The following is a 9,747-nucleotide window of genomic DNA, read 5'->3' on the forward strand; positions in this document are numbered from 1 at the left end:
CTCAAATAAATAAATAAAATCTTAAAAAAAAAAAAATCTTTTTTAAAATTTTAAAAAATAAAAAAAAAATTAAAGCAGAACTGGTTAGATTTTCTAAAGGCATTTTTTTTTAAAGATTTTATTTATTTATTTGAGACAGAAAGAATGAGAGAGAGAGAGCACATGAGACGGGGGAGGGTCAGAGGGAGAAGCAGGCTCCCTGCCGAGCACGGAGCCTGATGCGGGACTCGATCCTGGGACTCCAGGATGATGACCTGAGCCGAAGGCAGTCGCTTAACCAACTGAGCCACCCAGGCGCCCTCTAAAGGCACTTTTTAAAAGATTATACTAGATCATACATACGTTTTTCTCATATCAGATTATCAATTTTCATGTAATGCTCTCATTTCACATCTCTACCACCTCATCTTTTCATATATATTTATATTCCCTTTATATTCACCACAATGAAACTTATACTGACTACAGACAATGAGATCATACATACACAATCATTCTATCAACAGGCAATACAATTTTCAATAGTCTGACAAATTTTATCAAACCTTCCCTCCTCTCAAAAATTAAAAGGAGGGGCATCTGGGTGGTTCAGTTAGTTGAACACCTAACTCTTGATTTCGGCTCAGGTTGTGATTCCAGGGTCATGAGACTGAGCCCCCCAACTGGGCCGCACTCAGGCAGAGTCTGCTTGTCCCTCTCCCTCTTCCTCTCCCCCTCCCTGGCTCAAGTGTGTGCATGCACGTGCTCTCTTGCTTTCTAATAAATAAAATCCTTAAAAAAAAGAATTAACAAAAAGAAAGCAAAGGCCAAAGAAGGAAAGAGCATCATTTTGGTCACTTTACCTCCCCCAGTTTTAGCATGTGAAATTCTGCCAGCAGGCAGTAAAAAGCTAATGTGGTAAATAAAGTTTGAAAATATATATATTTAGGGGCGACTGCGTGGCTCAGTCATTAAGTATCTGCCTTCGGCTCAGGTCATGATCCCAGGGTCCTGGGATGGAGCCCCACATTGGGCTCTCTGCTCAGCGGGGAGCCTGCTTCTCCCTCTCCCTCTGTCCCTGCTTGTGTTCCCTCTCTGGCTGTGTCTCTCTGGCAAATAAATAAATAAAATCTTAAAAAAAAAAAAAAAAAAGTGGCCTATCCATACAGTTGAATATTATTTGGCTAAAAAAAGGAACAAAATACTGATACAAGCTTCAACAGGTTAGACCTCACAAACATGTACTTAAGTGAACCAAGCCAGAAACAGAAGGCCACATACTGGGGTACCTGGGTGGCTCAGTCAGTTAAGTGTCTGCCTTCAGGGGCGCCTGAGTGGCTCAGTCGTTGAGCGTCTGCCTTTCGGCTCAGGTCATGATCCCAGAGTCCTGGGATCAAGCCTCGCATTGAGCTCCCTGCTCAGCAGGAGGCCTGCTTCTCCCTCTCCCACTCCCCCTGCTTGTGTTCCTTCTCTCGCTGTGTCTCTCTCTGTCAAATAAATAAATAAAATCTTTAAAAAAAAAAAAGTGTCTGCCTTCGGCTCAGGTCATGATCCCAGAGTCCTGGGACTGAGCCCCACGTGGGGCTCCCTGCTCAGCTGAGAGCCCGCTTCTCCCTCTCCCTCTGCCTCTCTCCCCTGCTTGTTCTCTCAAATAAATAAAATCTTTATAAAAAGGCCACATAGTGCATAATTCCATTTATATGAAATGTCCTTAGAGACAAGAAGCAGATTGGCGGTTGCCAAGGGCTAGAGGGAGAGAAGGGTGGGGAGTGACTGCTAATGGGTTCAGGGTTTCTTTTGGGGGGTTATAAAAATATTCTAGAATCAGAAGTTTGAGTAACCTGGTGAATTTTTTCCTATATGGATATTTCAGTATAATAGATCCAGAATTTTTTTTTAATTAATGATGCAGACCAAAGAAAACAAAACACAAAACCCAACTTTGGGACCTAACCTATTTTAGCTTTGTCATGAAATCACAGAAAACTTCATTTCTCAATCTTTTTATCCTATGCTCCCCTTTTGATAAACAACAAAAATCTCAAGCCCTCTTCAATTTATTTAGAAATTTCCAAATACAAAATACCTTACCTACTATGACTAAAAAGCAAAGTGACCAATGGTAATATTAGAAGTAAAAATGTACATATGTTTTTGGTTCTGAAGTTTCAGAACAAAAATTATATATATTTTTTTTTTATTTGGGGGGGGGGCAGAGGCTCCACACCCAGCATGGAGCCTGATGCAGGGCTCAATCTCATGACCCTGAGATCATGACCTGAGCCAAAATCAGGAGATAGACACTTAACCTACCAAGCCACCCAGGTGCCCCCACAACAAAAATTACACAGTGCAGAGTCAAAGGAGGAATATTACTTGCTTAAAAAGAGGTAAAACTGGGGCACCTGGCTGGCTCAGTTGGAAAAGCATGTGACTCCTGATCTCAGGGTCGTGAGTTCAAGCCCCATGTTGGGTGTAGAGATTACTTCAAAAAAAAAAGTGAAACAAAACAATGATTCTTTCATTTTCTGATGTTTAGTTTTTGTTTGGGTGAAAGCAGGAGAGGCTAAACAGTGTGGCGGAGGAGTGTCACTTCCCCAGCTTATATAACAAAGTTAGGTTCATATTTTAAGCCAAATCCAAAAAGGTCTCCTGGAGGGTCTCAATCATTTTCAAAACATGACATTTTTGGATAAAAACAGGAATGTTATACCCCTTTGTAGGCTTACAATAGTGAGTTATTTTCTAAATATAACACTGTATTATAATAACAAACATATTTTATCCAGCTATACACTGCCTACTCTTTCCCAAATAAGAATCACTAAATTCTACTCAAGGGAGGATGTGCTCCATCAGGTACCTCCTGTTCAGAAACTTCATCTGTGGAGCATGAACTGCCAGAGGCAGCAGAGAGATACAATTCCAGAGCTTGCCACAAAGCAGTTCCAGAATGGAAATTCTATAGACTGACTTATCATTTTCTACTTGTACCCTTGTATCTCCTCCAATCTTACCTTCCTCAAACCTAATCTAACCTAATCTAATCCTTTTATCTCCTTTTCTAAACTTAAATCACAAGAATAAACTGAATGAATGAATCGTGTAGGCCTAAAAATCACAAAAATCTATAAAGTGTATGCAACTGATGGATCACTAAATTCTACCCCTGAAACTAATAACACAGTTTATGTTAACTAAATTGAATTTAAATAAAGAATTTAAAAAAAAAAAAAAAGGCATACCTCTCAGCAGACGCCAGCACACAATGCCAGATGCCTTCCTTATGTATGTTCCTGGAACTTATAACAAGCCCAAAGAAACATGAAAAGGAAGATTAGAAAATCTTAAGTTGTTTGAGTATGACTGAGAAAAACCCTGAAGTGACTTAACCTAAGTTTTTTTTTTTTTTTTTTGAAGGTTTTATTTATTTACTTATTTGACAGAGAGAAAGACAGCAAGAGAGGGAACAGAAGCTGGGGGAGTGGGAGAGGGAGAAGCAGGCTTCCCACGGAGCATGGAGCCCGATGTGGGGCTCAATCCCAGGACCCCAGGATCATGACCTGAGCTGAAGGCAGACGCTTAACCACTGAGCCACCCCAGTGCCCCTTAACCTAAGTTTAGTTGTGGAGCAATAAATTTATACTTCTTGCACACACACATGAAAAAAAGGCGAATGTTTTTACTCCATAATTATAGCATCTATTCCGAATCTGTTTGCATCCTAAAACTATAACCCAATGGATAAAACAAAGCATGCCTTTGCCTCTTGGATGAATCTGTCATGGACACCCTTGCAGAATTCGAGAAATGAAGGCAGTCAGGACTCCCTGGGTCCCTTCCCCATAGCCATGCTCAGGTGGTTGAGTGTGGTTCTGTTCTGAAATCAGCCACCTCTGTGTACACAGATCTAACTCCATGATAACCTAACCACACTACTACATGACATGTGCACACATCCCAGGAAGACTTCACTTTGCTTGTCAATGACCATGCTGCACCTAAGGAAAGAGTTTTACAAGGCCATGTCCCCCACCAGCTGGTCAGGTGCCTGCCCCCATCCCACCCCCCACCGAGGCAGGGCTCCCGGCCACAGCCAGACAGTGTACCAGGTCATTCAATCTGCCACGGGACCAAAGGCCGACAGACCCATCTCTTCAGATGCAAATTTTAAGCATGACAAACTACAGGGAAGGGTGGTACTACATGAAAATACAGGAGAACATGCCTCTTCCTAAATCAAGAATGAGTAAGCCCAAATGATGCAGATGTCTCTATTACAAGTCTTTGGTTGAGCAAACAAAAAGGAAAAACAGCTTCATCGGACTGTGTGACTAAGAGTTTACAGAACAGGGTGTTACGGGAGTCTGGGCAAAAAAATATAGAGAGTATTCATTATGTAGTTTAAAAACACTTTTTATTTCAAAATGAGAAACAAATTAACATAATATCACAACACTAAATTTATGTATTTAAGTGCTAATCAAAGATACATATATGGAATAGTTTTCTTTCCTAACTAAAGAAAGGCAACATATTTTTAAGGGGCATCTGGCTGGCTCAGTTGGGAGCATGAGACTTTTTTTTTTTTTTTAAGATTTTATTTATTTATTCATGAGAGAGAGAGAGTGAGAGAGGGGCAGAGGGAGAAGCAGGCTCCCAAGGAGCAGGGAGCCCGATGCAGGACTCGATCCCAGGACCCTGAGATCATAACCTGAGCCGAAGGCAGTCGCTTAACCAACTGAGCCACCCAGGTGCCCATTTTTTTAAGATTTTATTTATTTGACAGAGAGACACAACAAGAGAGGGAACACAAGCAGGGGGAGTGGGAAAGGGAGAAGCAGGCCTCCCACGGAGCAGGGAGCCCCATGCAGGGCTCGATCCTAGGACCCTGTGATCATGACCTGAGCCGAAGGCAGATGCTTAACGACTGAGTCACCCAAGCACCCCAAGACTTTTTTTTTTTAAAGATTTATTTTTGTATCTTCAGAGAGAGCACTCACGCACACACACGTGGTGGGGGGTGTAGAATCTCAAGCAGACTCCCCACTGAGGGCAGAGCCTAACACAGGGCTTGACCTCACCACCCTGAGGTCATGACCTAGGCCAAAATCAAGAGTCAGACCCTTAACTGACTGAGCCACCCAGGTGCCCTGAGCACGAGACTCTTGATCTTGGGGTTGTGAGTTCAAGCCCCACATTGGGTGTAGAGATTACTTAAAAATAAAATATTAAAAAAATAAAATAAAATCTTGAAAAAATATATATACATATAAAAATATATATATTGGTGGGGGGGCACCTGGGTGGCTCAGTCAGTGAAGTGTTTGCCTTCGGCTCAGGTCATGATCCCAGGGTCCAGATATCTTCAAGGGCTCCCTTGAGGAAGCCCTTGCTCCTCAGGGCTCCCTGCTCAGTGGGGAATCTGCTTCTCCTTCTTCTGCCCCTCCCCCCCAACTTGGGCTCACTCTCTGGTGCATTCTCTCAAATAAATAAAATCTTTTAAAATATACACATATTTTTTAAAAAAATTCTCTCGGGAGAAAGGAAATGGGAAAAGAGACAACTCACACCTTTATATCTTTTTGAATCATGAGTTTTCCCAAAAGAGTATACATCTTTTAATGATTTGATTTCAAAAAAGACAAAATAGAAAGCAGGAACAATTAAAAAAAAAAAAAAAAGGGAGAGGGGCGCCTGGGTGGCTCAGTCTTTGAGCATCTGCCTTTGGCTCAGGTCATGATCCCAGGGTCCTGGGATCAAGCCCCACATCGGGCTTCCTGCTCCGTGGGAAGCCTGCTTCTCCCTCTCCCACTCCCCCTGCTTGTATTCCCTCTCTCGCTGTGTCTCTGTCAAATGAATAAAAAAAAATCTAAAAAAAAAAAAAAAAAATGGATAAAGTGGAATTCATCGAAATTTAAAATTATTGATTATTAAAAGGCACAGCCAAAAAACATATAGTCAAGCCCTAGATTGGGAAAAAATATTTGCAACATGTGTACTTGGCAAAAAGACTTGTACTCAAATACATAAGGAATTCCTATACTCAATAATAAAAAGACAATCTGACTTTCTAAATGGGTAAAAGATGTAAGAGACACTTCACAAAAGCGGGTATATACAAAAGGCCAATAAGCATGTGAATAAGTGCTCATTATCAGTCATCAGAGAAATGCTCATGAAACCCATTCGACAAGATGCCACTACACATCCACTAGAATGTGAAGATGAAAACAAACAATACCAAATGCCAGAGGGGATATAAAGCAACCGGAACACTCACACATTGCTGGTCCAAGTGTAAAATGTACAGGCACTCTGGGTTTGTTTCTTTAAAAGTTAATGATACATCCGGGCTCTGCTCAACTGAGTGTGGAGCCTGCTTGAGATTCTCTCTCCCTCTGCTCACGTGCTACCTCTCTAAATAAATACATACATACATACATACATACATACATAAATAAAGTTAATGACACATCTACCCTATGAGCAATCCCACTCGTAGGTATTTATCCGGAAGAAATGAAAATGTATGTCCATATGGTCTCCTACAAGAATGAGTGCCCCCCCCTCCCGCCCCCTCCGAGATGTGCTTCAGGAGGAAAATGGCTTAACTGTGTAAATCCATACAACACAACATTACTCAGGAATAGAAAGGAACCACGGACACAGGCAGCAACACGTATGAATTTCAAAAATGTTATGCTGAGTGAAAGAAGCTGAATGTAAAAAAATACATACTGTATCATCTCAATTTATATGAAATTCTACAATAGGCAGAACTAACCTGTGGTTATAAAAACCAGATCATTGTTGCCAAGGAGTGGGGGGGGGGGGTGACGGATGATTGGCAAGGGGCATGAGGGAATTTTCTGGGCCATATCTTGACACGCATTCATCAAAACAGAACGAACAATATATTTAAGATCTTGGCATTTCACTGTATGTAAATTATATCTCAATTTTTTTTAAAAAAGCAGGAAAAAAAAATAAAAAATAAAAAAAATAAAAAAAGCAGAATTTACTAACATTAATGTACATATTCAGACAAGATCGGGCACGTTCATAGTGGTATGGTCGCAGACTGTTGTACATATTCAGAAATCATAACTCCCAACATTAACTGAAAGATGGTTAAGAATGGTTTTGTTCAGGGGTGCCTCGGTGGCTCAGTCGGTTAAGTGTCTGCCTTAGACTCAGGTCATGATCCCAGAAGTCCTGGGATGGAGTCCTGCATCGGGCTCCTTAGTGACAAGCCTGCTTCTCCCGCTGCCTGCCGCTAACCCTGCTTGTGCTCTGACAAATAAGTAAATTAAATTAAATTAAAATGGTTTTGTTCTGAGAACAGAATAAAACTGAGATGTGGTGACAGATGCCTCGTCCCCCTCAAGATTCCTGGGCATTGGTTTACGCACATCTCCCAGTTCATCAAGTTCCTCTTGGCACTGCTATAAAGGGATTTTTGCAGCAGATGTAATTAAGGCCCCAAATCACTTGACCTTAAGATAGGGAGATTATCCTGGTGGGCCTAACCTAATCATATGCCTCTTTATTTTTTAAGCTTTTTTTTTTTTTTTTAACAATTTTATTTTTAAGTAATCTCTGTACCCAACACAGGGCTCAAACTCATGACTCTGAAAACAAAAGTCTCATGCTCTTCTGACTGAGGCAGTGAGGGATCCCTCAAATAAGCCCTTTAAATCTGGGTCTAGAAGCCACAAGAAGAGAAGTCAGAGATTCAAAGTGTGAGAGGAATTCACGGTGTGGGAGCTTTTCCACTCTGACTTTGAAGATGGAGGAGGCCACCTCAAGGAGCTGAGAGCCCCCAGCTGACAGCCAGGAAACAAGGAAAGCAGGACATCAGTACTACAACCAGAAGAACTGAATTCTGCCACAACCCCAAGGGCCTACAAGAGCACTGTGAGCTCTGGAAGACAACTGCAGCCCAACACACAATTGCAGCCACATGAGCCACTCATCCACAGTAACTGAAATAAATGTGACTGTTTTAAGCCACTAAATTTATAGTAATCTATTACATAGTAAGTAGAAATCTAATACAAATTTCAGACTACAAAAGCTTTAGAACTTAATGATATTTTAGTTAAAAAGAATAGAAATTATGGATAAACCTCAGGGACAATATGCTAAATCAAAAATAGTCAGTCACAAAAAGACAAGTGCTATACTCTTAATCCCGGGATTGTGAGTTTGAGCCCCACGTTCAGTGTAGAGATTACTAAAAAAAATAAACTTAAAAAAAAAAAAAAAAAGACAAATGCTGCATGATTCTACTTATATGAGGTATCTAAAGTAGACAAATTCATTGAATCAGAAAGTAGAATTGTGTTTGGGGGTGGAGGGTAGAGGATGGAAAGTTGTTATTTAATGGACACAGAGTTTCAGTTTTGCAAGATGAAAAGGTCCTAGAGATCTGTTGCACAACAATGTAAATATACTTAATGTGTTTTTTAACCACAATTGTAAAAGAATAGAAATTAGCATTTTCCCCCTGTTTGGTCAATAACATCAGGTCATGATCCCAGGGTCCTGGGATCGAGCCCCGCATCAGGATCCCTGCTCTGCGGGAAACCTGCTTCTCCCTCTACCACTCTCCCTGCTTGTGTTCCCTCTCTCGCTGTGTCTCTCTCTGTCAAATAAATAAAATCTTTAAAAAAATAAATAATAAAAAATAAACAGGCACAATAAGTGAATTTAAGAAAAAACATCCCATGTGGATTCACCATAGAAATGAAGGCCCAATCAGCTTTTACCGATCACCCACTCTGTGAAGAACATGAATACCACTATGACAATGTGGTGCCTGAAACAGCCCACATTAGACCGCAACCCCAAGAAATCACCAGAGCCACGCTGCATCACCTGGGCTTCTGAAATGGAAGAGCTGGCCAAGGACTTCCCAGATGAAGGCATTATTGTGACGGCAAGGTGGTTCAAAGCATGAATATCTAGCAAAAATATCTGAATTAGAAGCCTGACTTCACAGCTTATATACCTCTGGCTTAAGTAAACTGCCCTCTCTGACCTCAGTTTCGTCCACAACAGAATGGGGGGATTACAGCACCAATTTTATCTGGTTCAGTCATAACTTCGCTAATACCAGTTTTATTAGTAGTGGTAAAGTGAGCTTCAGAGAGGCTGGGACATAAATTTCCATATTATGCAATCAGCCAGGGAACAATCCAAGGTTTAAACTGAGGTAACTGGAATATTTTAGAACCAAGGAAATAATGTCTACTTTACATATGTACTTAACTCAGCTTAAAATGCTTGTTCTATTGATATTCACCTACCCACTTTATTAAGTATGGACAACATTACTAAACATATTTAAAAGCACAGATCCAAACTGCCTTCATCAGACTTCAAAAATTAATTAAAACAATATTTTAATAACTTTGTATGTTGAGAGATGGTAACTACACTTCTCATGGTGAGCATGTTGTAATGTCTATAACCGTTGAATACGTTGTAGACCTGAAACTAATATGATACTGTATGTTAACTGTACTTCAATTAAAATAAGTACATTTTTATTTTTTTTTTATTTTTTAAAGATTTTATTTATTTGACAGAGACAGTGAGAGAGGGAACAAAAGCGGGGGGGCGGGGGGAGAGGGAGAAGCAGGCTTCCTGCTAAGAAGGGAGCCCGATGCCAGGCTTGATCCCAGCACTCTGGGATCATGACCTGAGCTGAAGGCGGATGGCTAACGAGACTGAGCCACTCAGGTACCCCAAAATAAGTAC

The 9,747-nt window shown here is 40.9% G+C and overlaps 1 non-coding gene across 1 annotated transcript; it reads left to right on the forward strand.

The window, feature by feature from the left end:
• Nucleotides 1-2,382: 2,382 nt before the first annotated feature.
• Nucleotides 2,383-2,455, forward strand: TRNAR-CCU (transfer RNA arginine (anticodon CCU)). The gene has a single exon. It is a non-coding gene; the product is annotated as a tRNA-Arg (tRNA).
• The last annotated feature ends 7,292 nt before the right edge of the window (nucleotides 2,456-9,747 follow it).

This window comes from Leptonychotes weddellii, chromosome 9 (assembly GCF_054177405.1).
Source record: "Leptonychotes weddellii isolate Sample4059 chromosome 9, ASM5417740v2, whole genome shotgun sequence".
NCBI classification, from domain to species: Eukaryota; Metazoa; Chordata; class Mammalia; order Carnivora; family Phocidae; genus Leptonychotes; species Leptonychotes weddellii.